Source organism: Arvicanthis niloticus, chromosome 17 (assembly GCF_011762505.2).
Source record: "Arvicanthis niloticus isolate mArvNil1 chromosome 17, mArvNil1.pat.X, whole genome shotgun sequence".
NCBI classification, from domain to species: domain Eukaryota; kingdom Metazoa; phylum Chordata; class Mammalia; order Rodentia; family Muridae; genus Arvicanthis; species Arvicanthis niloticus.
In genome coordinates, this window is record NC_047674.1 from 16,120,796 (window position 1) to 16,135,131 (window position 14,336).

General features: G+C 49.8%; 1 protein-coding gene across 2 annotated transcripts in view; it reads right to left on the reverse strand.

The window, feature by feature from the left end:
• Positions 1-13,298, reverse strand: part of Sh3bp4 (SH3 domain binding protein 4) — an 81,154-nt gene extending 67,856 nt beyond the window's left edge. For both annotated transcript variants that reach the window (XM_034521504.2, XM_034521502.2), the window contains exon 1: positions 13,082-13,298. The gene's annotated coding sequence lies outside the window, so the exon portion shown is untranslated. The remainder of the gene's footprint in view (positions 1-13,081) is intronic.
• Positions 13,299-14,336: the final 1,038 nt, after the last annotated feature.

Consider the following 14,336-nt stretch of genomic DNA (forward strand, 5'->3'; position numbering starts at 1 on the left):
ACAAAGGAAGCCTCCTATTCTCTGCTAGAGGGGAGATGCGTACACTGGTCGGTTTCGGAAGAACTTGCCGTCTATGAAAATGACTTAATTTCTCAAGTTTCTGCAGAACCTTGAGATAGTCAAAGGAAGGCAAGAGGGAACAGTAGGCACAACTCAGGGAACCTCAGAAGCCGGGTGAGAGAGGTGGAGAGGAGCGGGAAGTTAAGCACAAGATGCAGGTGCCTAGGTTAGCCAATGTCTGCCTGGTGTTCTCAGTATCAATGCGCTGGGTTCCCGCATCATCATCAAGGTTTCAGTTCTTTCTCAGCAAACCAGGGTCAGGACGGTTTAACCCTGTGAGTGTCCCTGGAGACTAAATAAATCAAAGATCCTGCCGTAGTAACTGCCTGGCAAGACTTTGCAAACAGCAGCCACTGCTTCTCTGACCCTCTTTGCTCCCATTTCAAAGGCACACTTTTCTTTGTTTCCTTAAATAGCGGGAGGAGTGACCCAATGGTCTCCATGTCAAAGCTCACACCTAACCGATTTCTGCGATTTCTGCATGCTCCTTTCCAGGCCACTGATTGCAAGCTCTGTGGAATGGCCTCCAGCCGCACCAACTGAAGGCAAAAGACAACCACAAACAAATGAATAATCTCAAAAGTCACAGGCGCCAGAGATTTTCCCATAATGCCCAGTTTCTTATCATCTGCTAAGCAGTCAATTGGCATTTAGCTCTGAGTGCGTCAGTCACCTGTTACTCCGCCGCCTCGTGTAGCAGAATCGCTGCCATTCTAATCTCTTCCAGCTCACAGAAATTATCCCTTCTCTCAATTGTAAGAATCGAACTCACGCTTAGCAAGCAATTTCCAGAAGGTTTTTTTTAAAAAGGCGTTGATGACATCGTTCTTAGGTTTCGTGGCAGCATCCTCAGAACTTCCCCTAGGGATGCTGAGAACCTCCGCTTTCTTCTAGGAGCAGGCTGCATCCAAGTTTCCCAGAGAACATTCAAGACTATCTAGGTGTGTGTTAAAGAGACATCATCCTGGCAGTCAGTGAACTACAAGTTAACAGGAAACCTGGGTGTAGAGAAGACGGTCTTCATAGAGGACCAGCCACCTTCCTGATCGACTTCAGAGAAGCCAGTCCACAGGCAGACTCTGCACAGCTATTCCCATCAGCAGAGGCGACCGGGCGATAAAATGTAGAACTGTAGGGAAAGGCTCTCCAATGGAGAGTAAATTTATAAAAAATCTCGGAACTGGAGGGAAAGTGTTCCACTTATATGGCACTCATGTGAGGCTGCAGGCAGGGAGCCCAATTCCTCTGCACACCAAGACTGTGAGGAAGGGACCCAAGGGCTCAGTCCCTTGCCAGGTCACCTCACAAGCTATGTCACCCCCTGGACTGCTCACCCCCTGGGCAGCTTGCCCCCTGGCCTTTCAAATCATGCTCACACATCTAATCAAATTTCCCCAGTGGCCTCAAAAAAGTTCAAAGCTGACGGGAACCCAGAAGGGCCATGTCTGACCAGGCACCTGCCTCTGGCACCCTCCCCAGATACTCGGAAACTCTCATACCATTGCATCCCTTTGGTTCTTTGGAGTCTGCAAGCCTGGAACCTGACTACCAACTAGCCCGCAAACTCCTACCTTACCTACCCTGGCCTACACATTCCTATGTGTTATAAAGCTTCTTTGGGAATCCTCTCCTGCCCCAACTTCAACCTGTAAGCCCTACCCTCCTCCCCTGTGTCCTTTAACACTCTCTCCTGTGACAAAACACCCCAGCAGAGCTATCTCTGGGGTCTCCATACCGCCTCTACCTACCTAGTCAGGCAGTGAGTGGGTTAACATTAGACCCAATACTCAACCTCAAACCCAGTGAAGGGAGCACCTGGCACTCAGAACCAAATAACAAAGCTAATGAGCCCTGAACGTTCCAGACTGCCAGCCACGCCAGTCCGTGACCCTCCTTAGGGTTTTACAAGGCCCCCAAAATGCTGCTTCATGTTACCAATGGGTAGATGAGTCACACGGACAGCCTGTGCCAAAACCACTCTCAGGAGACAGGCCAAAAAAATATTCCACCCATAAGTTGGTTTTCCTTTCTTGCCAGACTGGAGAAGTCCTGTGACACTGGACTGCAGTCTGGAAGGAGAACTGTGACCTGGCCATCAGCAGCAGGAACCAGGAACTTCTCTCAATGAACACAGGTTCCCAAAGTCAAGTCAGCACCTTTCCCTGTGCTAAATCATGATGCAGTCTTTCTGATAGAAAGCCCATAAATCTCCCCAGATACTATGGCATGACCTGAAGAGCTCAAGACCTTGACTCTTGAACCTAAAGACATGGAAGTCGCTACCTGTTCCCTTCCTAGGTGCAATCCCTCACCCCGCTCCAGGGTCCCAACAGAAGCACAACTTCCAAGAGTAGTGAACCTTGGGGAATCAGCCCCTAGGAGGAGTGGGCAAGGGAGACTGCTTTTAGAGCAAACAGAGCCTGCCCCCAGCAGCATCGCCGTGAGGGGCTTTACTGAACAGGGATGACAGTCACCAATAGTCAAACATAGTGAGAAGTGCTTTATAGATTTTTGAACAGCATAAAAGTAAGACTCTATTCTAAGGAAAGCTTATACTGAAAGATGCTTATGTTTATATGTTCCTGAAAGGTCCGGGACTCCCCAGCAAGGAGGTCCACTTAAGTCACAGGATAGCACACACCCAAAGGACACACGAGAAACCATCTTGCTGTAAAGCACATGAGGTGGTTTATTAAATCAGAGCTCTGGGCCAGCCCATATCCCCATATCTCACATAGGGGATAGAGGGACTGACCTCGTGGCTCAGGGGTCTAGTGCTTATATATGGGTGGGGTGGGGAAAAAGCGAACTTTCGCACGGGTGCACAGGATTGGTTGTTTTACTTTTTTGAACACTAGTAGGCCGTACCATGGGGCAGGGTGTAGTTCTTCCCTTGGCCAGTCAGTTTCTGGGATGTTCTTAACAGGCCTTTGTCCTGTAACTCCCCCTCCTCTGTAACTAATTAGATGGGCCCAAACCTGCTGGCAGGTGCTTTTCTGCCCAAGGTCTAAGGCGAAAAATTTACACATATTTCATAAAATGGCCTTTATAATTTTTCACTCTACATTCCCTAAATGTAGCTTATGATCAGGGCAACTATGAACTGTGTGGTTACACAGTAAGCATGCCTTTAATACCTGCCCTCTCGCTCTGGAGAAAGAGGCAAGAGAATCTCCTATGAGTTCAAGACCAACTTGGTCTATTCAGCGAATTTTAGGATAGCCAGGGCTACATACTGAGACCCTGTCTCAATAAATACAAAATGTACATGACAAACCTCAACACAAACCTGGCGTCAAAAGCAGGAATGCAACTCCTGCCGGGCAGTGGTGGCGGCACATGCCTTTAATCCCAGCACTTGGGAGGCAGAGGCAGGTGGATTTCTGAGTTCGAGGCCAGCCTGGTCTACAGAGTGAGTTCCCGGACAGCCAGGACTACACAGAGAAACCCTGTCTCAAAAAAACAAAACAAAACAAAAAACAAAACAAAACAAACAAACAAAAAAGAATGCAACTCCTATAATATCAACCTGAAAACATCAATTTCATACAAGCAGCTTAAAAAAAAAAAGTATTTGTTCAAAAAAGATCCCTGTAACCAGAAGCACCATGCTGTACTCTCAAATCTCTATATTCACATAAAAAATGTGAATGGTTCCATCATCAGTGTGTGGACCACTGATGATGTGAACTTCCTCCTCTTTGACATTCTCTTTCGTTCTAAAAGGAACATGTAGTTATTGAATAATAATAGGAATTCAATGCAGAAACAGATTTTGGTTGGGGGGGTGTTGATAATTTTTAGAAAAGAAAAAGCATCTGTTTTGTCAACAACTCATGCATCTATAAAGTACTCACTGTGGTGGCAACGTGCTTCCCAACCCCAAGCCAAGCAAGGCACAGAATCCTCTAGCAAGCTGCTTCCCACCTTCCTAGGGTACTTCTTTGTTGTCAGGCAGAGCAGACCAACCTAAGTCCAGGTCCTGGAGCACAAACTGCAGTATCTCATCTCTCTTCTTCCCCTTCCTTATCCCCGTCCTCTTCCTCCTCCTCCCAGGACCTTGAACAAAGAGCAAGGTAAACACACTTGCTCTTTAAAGGTCAGTGGGAATGTCCAAAGAATCCAAACCCAGCACTCTGTTCTGATGATGAGACATCCTGACCAGGTCACGCCTTCATCAGGTCACTGCCCTGACCACAAAACGCGCCATTTACTCAATATTTAAGAACAAGCTCCAGTTGCACGTAAGACTCATTAAGAGGCCCCAAGTCAGAAAGAATCCAAAATCCACCTCACACAGGGTGTGGACACTTCTCCTCGTGATCTCCTTTGAAAATCCCAACAGCAAGAGATCGGCCCTGAGGTCACCACTTACAGACCCAACTTCAAAAGGAACGAACGGGGAAGCCCAGGTTCGGCTGCACTGTGACTCGAAACTGGCCCAGCAAAAGGCCACTGTAGAGGCCCTGGGGAAAAGGAACTTCTCAAATTCTAGCTCACCAAAGTCTTCTTTCAGCTATTGTTCGCCACAACGGCCTGGTACAAATGAATCGTGGTGCTAGGAGAACCTGATAGGCATTCAGTTACTTAATTCCCAGCCAGGATCTTCCTGGATGACTTCGGGTTATGCAAACTAGCCTGTTTCAGATTTGACTGACCACAAAGAAACAGCTACTTACAGACATGTCGCAATGCCCGCTAGAGGGAAAAGCCCAATAAAGTCAGGAAGAATCTGAAACCACAGAAAAGCTTATGTTAAAAAACAGTGTGGTGTGGTGTGGTGTGTGTGTGTGTGTGTGTGTCTGCAAACTGTGACACGTCCTTTGCCTCTATCCTACTACTTCTGATAAAAACATAAGCCAAACTCAATGTGCAGGTAACGATCTGCAGCGGCTGCTGGCGGATGCAATGGCTCCTGACGTCTTATCTCCGCTATGGCCTTGGAGAGGTACCAAATTCAAATGCCATTTCCTGGCCCCAACCCTTAAAAGGTGAGCTATTCAATGGCTTCCCTGTACCTGCCAGGAATAGAACTGCTCTTTGAAAGGCTTTAGGGACAGATTTCTGAAATGAAGCACAAGTTTTGCGATAGAATGTCTGGAGAGGAATGAAGCTAACAGCAAACTGTAGCAGCCAGGACTCTGTGGCTGGGCTCTGCTCACTAAGTGCCGCCGGGCTGCCCAGGACACAGGCTGCCGTGGGCCAGCACGATACGTTAATATTTCATAGGTGATACATAGGCACTCATGAATTGTTTTCTAGTAGATCATTACATAGTACCCCAATTTTCCATTTATGCATGGGCTACATGCAAACTTTGACATTGCTATCTGTCAGAGCCATGATTCTTGGTGAATTTCAAACACTTAAATGCACTTAATTTTTCTTTTTTAGGATATTCCACAGATAACTCTGTATCCTATTGAACATTCAAGCCCCTTTACAAAGGGTGATAATGTAACACCGGTAAACAAAGTCAGGGTGTATCTGCCTGAATTAAAAATTACATTGCATTCAACTCTGTAATGGCTACTTGACAGCATTTGTAAGTAAGCTGATTGTTATTCATAAGCCAGAATACTAAAGCCAGAAACTACTCTGGTCATATATTCTAAGTTTTAGAGTGCCAAGATACCTTAGAAGAGAAAGTTAGGCTTGTCACTGTATGCAGGCCAGAGTCACCACTGTGGTTCCCTTGGCCAGTGCACCCCACTGTGCACAGAAGATGCATAGAGTGTAAGATATAACAGAGAGGGGAGGTCAGTCAGTAAAGGAACTAAGTCCAATGCCCAGCACCTAATAAAAGTAAGAGCAGTGTGTCATAATCACAGTACTGGGGACTCAAAGACAGACAGACAGACTGACCGACCAACAACTGGAGCTTACTGCTAAGCTGCAGGTCAGAGAGAATGTCTCATAAAGTAAAACCAAGTAGATAGTGTCTGAGAAATGATTGCCAAAGCTGTCCTCTGGCTTCTACATACACATGCATACACATGCATGGTCACCTGTATAGAGATGTGCATCCACACAGGAATGTTTTATACGCACACACGCACACACACACACACAGAGGTAGGTTAAACCCCCCCACACACAAACAGGTAGGTTAACCCCCACACACACACAAACAGGTAGGTTAACCCCACCACCACCACCAACACACACACACACACACACACACACACACACACACGGGGGGGGGGGGGGCGGTAAAGGCAAAAGGACACTGAACAGACAGATAAATGGCACAGGGCAGCTCTTGACCTTGGGAAACCAGGGGAGCTCTGTTTCAGAGATGGAGGTACCCCATGAGGCTTGTCTTTAGAACACCCCCCCCCCCCCAGCCCTCACAAAGGCTTGCAAAGAGCTGCAGATATAACACTTGGGCAGGTACTTGCAGGCTGTTCTTAACCTGCTAACCCTAAAGAATATCTTTCCCTCCTTCCCTGGGACCTTCAATCCTACTGCCCATATGATGTCAGCCCCTGAATATCTGAGAGCATCTTGGCTCCTGCCACCCTGTCTATCTGCTTACCTCTCAAGTGATGGATCTGCTTCTGTTACTACTCAAAATTCTTCTCCGTTGTCCTAGAGGCTTCCCACCCCCCACCCTCAGACGTCTTAACTGCACAGCTCCTTCAGGCCCACAAGCCTCCAGGCCTTCATCCTAGGGGTCTCAGCTCCCTTTACTAACCTGAGGCCACCTACTTCTGCATCCCTTAGCCTTCCTACCCACCTTCACGGGTGACCCGAGGTGGCAGCTTCACAGTGAGTCTCCAGAGCCCACAAAGTAAAGAAGAGCCCAGGCCTGTCCCCTTTCCTGTGGTCCTTCTCGTCCCCTGCCTGTGACCTGGGGTCTCCTCCAATATTACACAGAGGAGATTCCAATGCCTCTTCCAAACCAGGCCTGCTAACCGTAGCTGGCTGGGGCTGAAGATGTATTGCTAACCATGGCTAACAGTTGAAGGACACTTCTCTCCCACGTATTGAATGCTGTTGACGAGCATTCTTAGGCTTTAAAATTATCTTTTTGCTAATCACGGTGGAGAAAATATAAGCACCCCTTATACGTGTGCTAAGCCCCATGCTTTCAAACATTCCCTTGATAGAGCCCTGGACCCTTGCCCTCTTTTACCTGGATGGTTCCTCGGAAGGCTGCTGGACCTTCTTACCTCTGCTTTAACATGCAAGATCACCTCATCACACACACCCGAGGACCAAATCCCTTTACCCAGTCTTCTTCCAAACCAGAAGAAGCAACCAAGATCCAGCAAGGAGGACTTACCATTATCCTGTGATAAAAAAAAGCCACACAAGACTCCAGAAGGCAGTTGGGAAAATTGGTCTCTGCTTGCCCCTCCCAAAAACACAGCACTTCCCTGGATAATCTTCTACACCAGTGGAAACACCACCGCCCACCAACACACACACACACACACACACACACACACACACACCTTAGAATTCAAGATTTTGGCCATGCTTCACCCCAAGCTACCTGTACAATTGTCTTCTCACACAAATCCCTCATTGTATACATCAGTGGTACTGAAGCCTGGGTTCCTGTGAGCATCACCTCAGCACTTCTGGGTTACAGACGGGCTGGGGGGACAGCTTGCTAGGTAACGTGCTTGCCTTAGAAAACAGGAGGACCTGAAATCAATCTCCCACTGCCTACTTCAAAAAGCTGGCATGGTGGTGCATGTCTGAAATCTCAGGGCTAGGGACTCACTGGCCAACCAGTCCAGCATAACTCGTTCTGAGGCCAGTGAGAGACCTTGTTTTTAAAGCAAAGTAGAGGAGAACTGGAGAGATGGCTCAGTGTTAAAAGCACCTGTCACTCTTGCAGAGGACCTAGGTTTGGTTCCCGGCCCCCAAATGGTATTGACACCTATAATGCCAGTTTCAGAAGATCAGATACCCTCTTATGACTTCCTCGGGATCTAGGCACTCAATGTGGTGCATACAGGCAGGCAAAATTAAAAAGAGGTTAGGTAGCTCCTTAGCGTGACAGTTAAGATTGATCTGGCCTCCACCGGTACAACACACACACAGACACACAGACACACAGACACACACACACACACACACACACACACACACATTCCCTACCTCTATAGACCTGGAGGCCCACACCCAGAGAGATTCCTACCGGTGGGAGCAGAAAGTACATTTTTAAGGTCCCTAGTGATTTTAAATCAGTCTGAGTTTTGAAGCTCCCTTGCTGCTCAAACTAGGTTGCTCAGTGTCCCCCAAAAACCTCTGCAACATTTGCATCCAGGAAGACCCTGCCTAAGCTAAGCAATTCGTCACCTCACTGAAGGGTTTGGTGAAGGGGCTCAGCACATCAGCACATGCAAGATGATCTGAAACTATTTTTTTTTTTTTTTTTTTTTTTTTTGCTGGCTCCTGAATATGGTTAAACGTGTAGGAATTTTGCCAGCCCACACTGGGAGCTTAAAAATCTGCCCGGGTGGGAGTGTTTACACCACAGACATTGGCAGAGGCTGCCACCCAGGCTCTTTGTTTTTCTTCCCTGGAGCAGGTTCCCAGCACACACCTGGCACCTAGCCTCCTACACCAGAGGCTGGGCAAACAGGCCTCAGATTTCAGTCACGTTCTGGGATCTTCATGATGGCCAAGAGAAAACTAAAACGAATTTGGACCTGTAAAATTCTCTGAAAGAAAGGATTGTGGGTTTGTTGTTGTTGTTGTTGTTGTTGTTGTTGTTCAATAGGCTCAGAAGAGTTGAGCTAACAGGCACCCATCCACAAAGTTCTCCTGGGACAGGCTGCCACTGAGCAGATAAGAATAATCTTGTTAGTGTGTCATTTATTTGAATGTAAAGAAGAAGGTGGAATCCTTATCTTATGTTTACTTAAGAGCCTTCCTATAATCTTAACTCTTGTGATGTCATCAACCCAGAACACCTCTCTCGGTGGTACAGGGGCAGGCTTCTCCGTCAATTCCGGCAGCCTTCTTGCAGCTGCAGAACCTCAGATCTTCCAGATACATCAAGCTCTGCCCTGCAGACAGGTAGGGTGAAGACGTCCGCCGTGGGAGGGAAGGTGCACAACTGGCTGCCTTCCATGAGGCCGAGAAGGCTTCATCACCTTCAGAGCGTTCGCTAGTTTATAATAGTGTAAGAAAGACGGCACCCAGCTATTTCCATGCCTGTTTCTTAACACTCCCCAAATGCATGACTGGGAGTGTTTGCTTCTTTAATTTCAGCACTCTGTGAGAAGGGATGGATGTGGGGGAGGCTCTGGAATGCATTGATCCAGGTTCAAACCCTGCATCAAGCATGCATCACCCTACTGAGGTGGAAGACCAAGCAAAATTCTGCCAGCTTTCCTGTCAGCAAGAGTATCTGTGCAGGCTCCCTGAAGATTCCAAAAAGACACAGAAAGTGTCACTGGAGTGATGTTGTTGTGTGACAAGGCTTGTCCTGGGGAGACACTATACACCCCAGAAGGAGAGCCCATGCCAGACCAAAGTATGAATGCCACCACTGAAAATCCAAATTGATGAACCAATGAGTTTTATCGGGCTTACTTACCAGAGCTGAAATGACTCAAGACAGTTGAGTCACCAAAGTCTACTCCAGCATGGGTGACAGTTCACAAGAGCTGGGAACCCAGGATACACTGCACAGCCTGCAGGCAGCTCAACAGGTTGGAGAGTGTCCTTTCTAAGTAATTCAGTTTGTCTCTACCTCTTCTGGGCAGCTAGGATGGTTTCTGCTTTTTCCAGGTCTGATCTGAGAGTCCTCTTTGCAGCTTAGCTAGCCTGAGAGTGACTCTCAGCTTGTATTGCTTATTCTGGAAAGACATAGTGTCTGGTCAGTTTCAGGAACTTCCTGAAGCTACTGAGTTGCTTTCCTAACTGTTAAGAGCTGATGGTCACCTCTCCCTCCTTAAAACTCAGCCACAGCGCCTTCCTTTCTGAAGCACTATGCAATCTCTGCCCTCTGGAGACTCACATTTCTCCCACGAGCTGGCCTCCATGCCTGGGGTGTGGAGTTATGCAATGCAGATGCCCTGGGGCCTACTGAGTAGCTGGCCAAGGCTTCTTGGAGGACACTGAATGTAGATGCATTGTTCCCTGGGTGTCTTGGGGTTTGGTCAATAATTTTCCTGTCACTTCTCCAAAGAAGGGAAGTTGTAGAGCTTGTGTTGTGCAAAGTTTTTCTAAAGCCAGGACCTAGACTGAGCCACTAGAAGCTGAGCTGGAAATGGGGTGACAAATGTATCAGCCAGTGCACTGGTGGTTAACACAGCTATCTGCTGGTTATCTCCTTTCCTGGTCGTCAGATAGTAACCTTGGGACAAAGAAATCTTGGTGCTTTATCTCTAGGGCCCTGGGAAATGTCCCAGGGACCTGATTCCAAGTCTCGGGAGAAAGATGGTAACACAATCCCACACAGGTGTCAACACTGAAAATAACAAAGCCATAGGAAGCCACAAAGCTGTCCACTTACTGAATACAATTCCAACTGGGAATTAAGATGCTGTGTCCAGAGCCAAGATTGCAAGTTAGGAACACAGTGGCTCTGGCTTCCTTCAGGTCAAGGGCTCTCAGAGAGACACCAATGGCCCCCAGGAGGCACACAGGCGGGAGACACACACACACACACACACACACACCATTCAGTGTCAGAGAGCCAAAGGCTCTTAATTGGCTGGGAACAGAAGACTCAAACCCAAGAGGCCTCCCAGGAATCGAGGGTATAAACCCCATTCATCACTCATTCTCTCATCTCATTATCAGACTAGAACCAATATTAGAATAGAAAGAAAGTCTATGCAAACAGCCCAGAGGGGAATAATTCCTGCCTGCTACTGGATTAGCAAACAGCAAAGGAGAAATTCTAGGAAGACCCCTCCCACCCCCAGTCCCTTCTACCTCCACCCAGAAAATTAGCAGCACAACTTCTGTTAACAACCAGAGTGAAGGGTGCCTCATCAACAATGTATCCAGCCAGCTTTCTGGACCTTTCCAAGGCCCTGTCTGAGATCACATCTGCAACCAGACCCAGGCCACATCAACAGTGCTGGTGGGAGTAACAATTAAGAAACAAAACTATCAAAGGGTCACCAGTAAATGAAGAAAATCTTCCAGCCTGGCTCTCAGCGGGGAGACAGGATGAGGACAAAAGGCAGCCTGTGCCTCACCTCTCTGTCTGGGTCCCTATTAATTGTTCTTTAAGAACATTAAAGCCTGATGCCAGGACCTGGGGACAACAGGAAAAAAAAGGAAAGTCCACAGAGGCCTTGCTGGCATTTCTGCAGCCGGCCTCGGAGCCGGTCATTGTTCACTCGGTAAACACGTGAGACATAAAGCAAATCGCTGGGAAACCAGGTTGTTCACTTCGTGTGTCCTCCCGGGACCAACTGTTCTCTCTTGGAGGGTGACCTGGGCAGGCATTCACAGGACACTCTACAGCTTTGCATGTACCAGGCACCAATACCCCCCCACTTTAGGACACCCCCAAACCCCAAGTCCAAAAGATGCTGCCGGAAGAATCCTTGAGAAGAACAGCTACTTGCAAGCTTCTCACTTTGAAGGACTTGGCCTGCACCAAGAAGAGAATAGGAGTGTGCTCTGGGATCGGGGGGGGGGGGGGGGGGGGGGGGCTGCCTAGATATTGATTCCTGGGTAGGGTAGCCAAGCTCTACGTAGCTTGTTTTACCTAGCTACCTAGATGACACCGTGTAACAGCTAAATGCTCCCAGCACATTGAAATACAGCCGCTGTCCACCTAAGGATGCCAAAAACGCTCTGCAAACCACCCATTAATTTTTATAGTGGCCTAGGAAGCAGATTGAGAGTCATTACTGTCATTTTTACAAGACTCAGCACCAAAACCACGGACTGGGCTGAGGTACCGTGTCCCCCCTTCTCTCCATCTGTACCCACCATCTCATGGGAAACCCCAGTACATCAAAAGGGTACTCACCGCTATCAGAAACAGCCTTTGTGGTAAGGCAGGTCAAAAAATCCAAACTTTGGACACAAGACAATCAGAAAGGTGGAGAGTGGACGGTTTCATGCAAGGGTTTTCTCAGGGTTAGGCAAGTCGGCGCCAGGTGTAATTCAATGATTAAATCTACAAGGCTGTGACAGCCCCCCACACACACACCCACACTCCACCCCCAACGATTGTGGGATCGGCGTACATCTCTTGTGTTGTTTATTTCCGCTCTGGACACTCAATGCTATTATAATCAGAGCAAAAGTTGTACGAACTTTATTTCTGCTGCTAAATCACAGAACACCAATCTGCTGCACTAACAAGGGAAGAATAAACACGAATAAAGCCCAGCGTGGTGTTCCCTTTCAAATCTCACAGATCCACGAGGCTCCACAACCTTCTGCGCACGCAGAGCGGCCAGCCAGCTCCCCACCGCTCCTCCCGCGCGGCATCTGCAGGCGCCCCACACCCGAGAAGGGCCAGCGCCAGCCAGCCCCACAGTCCGCGCCGCCAAGCCCCCCAAACCCGCACACTACAACGCCAGATCCCAGCTGAGAGCCTCCTGGCCCCCAAACCCTCTAACAAGACACACTGGGCGGCGCAGGGCGGCTTCCCGGTAAACAGCACTTGCAGAACAACGCTCCTCTATACTAACCGCTCCCACCCGCAAACCCGGCGCTGTCACCTCGGGGCTGCTCGGTCACTCGATCACCAAGACAGAGTTTTCAATTTCATTCTCCAGGAGGGCTCTCCGAAGAAGTTGAAATGTGCATTGTCACCAAGTTTAACCCGGAGCCGCGCTCTCCTCGCTCCTCCCCAGAACCGCGCGGGTGGCGCCGCGACCCCTCTCCACCCTCCCGGAGCCCCAGGCCCTAGCGACCACGATCCGCAGGCTGGGTCGGGCCCTGACCACCGAGGGCAGGGCACCGGGAGCTCAAGGGGCTAGGAGCTGCTCCAGGCTAGGCGCACCCCTGAGCCAGGGATGCTGCCCGAAGCCACAGCGCGCGAGGGGTTAGGGTGCGCCGTCCGGCCCCGGGCTCCTACCTGGCTCGCATGGCGCCCCACGGGTCCTGCGGTTCCCCGGTCCTGTGGGGCTCACCCGGCCCGGGGCGCGTGCGGCTCTCGGAACCACGGCCGCAGCGATCGAGGCAGCGGAGGTGGTGAGGTGCTCAGACGCCGCGACAGCCCAGAGCGCTCGGCCCCCGCCGGCGGGCGCAGAGGTGGTCTGGGCCGGGGCGGGGCGCGAGCGCGGGCGGGGCCGGGGCGCAAACAGCGGGCTCGAGGAGGGCGGAGCGCAAGCAAAGACCGCGGGAGGGGCGGAGCCAAAACTGGGGGCGGAGCGCGAGAGAGGCGGGGTGAAGCTCAGGCTGGAGCTCAGGGACCCGGGGAGGAATCGCACTCTCAAGGCGGAGTCTCTGGTGAAAAGGCGTGGCCTAGACAATACTGGGACAAAAATGGGCGGGGAGTATTCAAAGGGGCATGGCCAATGTGAGGTTGGAGCGAGTAGGGTCTGTGCCCGGAGCTAGGGAGGGCAGTTCTTAGCAAAGGCGGGGTCTGGTTGAAGGGGCGGGGCGTCCTGGAGGGGCGGGGCCAACTGAGCGGCTGATTTACTTGAAGAGAAGCGGCTTGGCTGACTGGCGCCTCCACTGCTCCGGCGCGATTCCCGCCAACACTCCTCCTTGTCTCCTTCCGTTACAGCTCCAGTTAAGAGAGCGGGGTTGGGCCCTCGGGTGTCTTTAACCCTGGACCCAGAGATGAACAAAAATGATGAAGACCTCCGGTACTCAGTTTTGGGGGAGCTTTCGGTCCCCCGGAAGTGGTAAGCAGTAAGACGGAGAAAAAAAAAAAAAAAAAAAAAAACTCAGCATAGGGAACAACTACAAGGGGATGAGAGCTGCCCGCTAGGCAGAATCCAACTGAATACAAGTCAGCATATTTACACTTCCTTTGCCCAGACTCACACAGAAGCAGCCTCTCCGTGCGAGCTCAGTGAATGAACACACTGGGAAGCAACGGAGCAAGAGCCCAAGCTTGGCTGCTCTCCTCATGAGTCATCTCACGAGAGCAGACAGAGGCCTGTAGGGTTGATTGCCTCAGTGAGGTCGAACCAGCCTTTGACCGCGGTGGTGGTGAGGACAGAGAATGAAGGCTGCCACTTGGAACCAGTAGCAATCATGTCTTCAATGTTGTCACAGATCCAAATCCAGCAGCCCTTTGAGTCCATCCTCACTATCATCGCCGGCGACAGATACCGTTCTTATTTTCAAAGTGACTTCAGACGTTTACACAGATTATCATA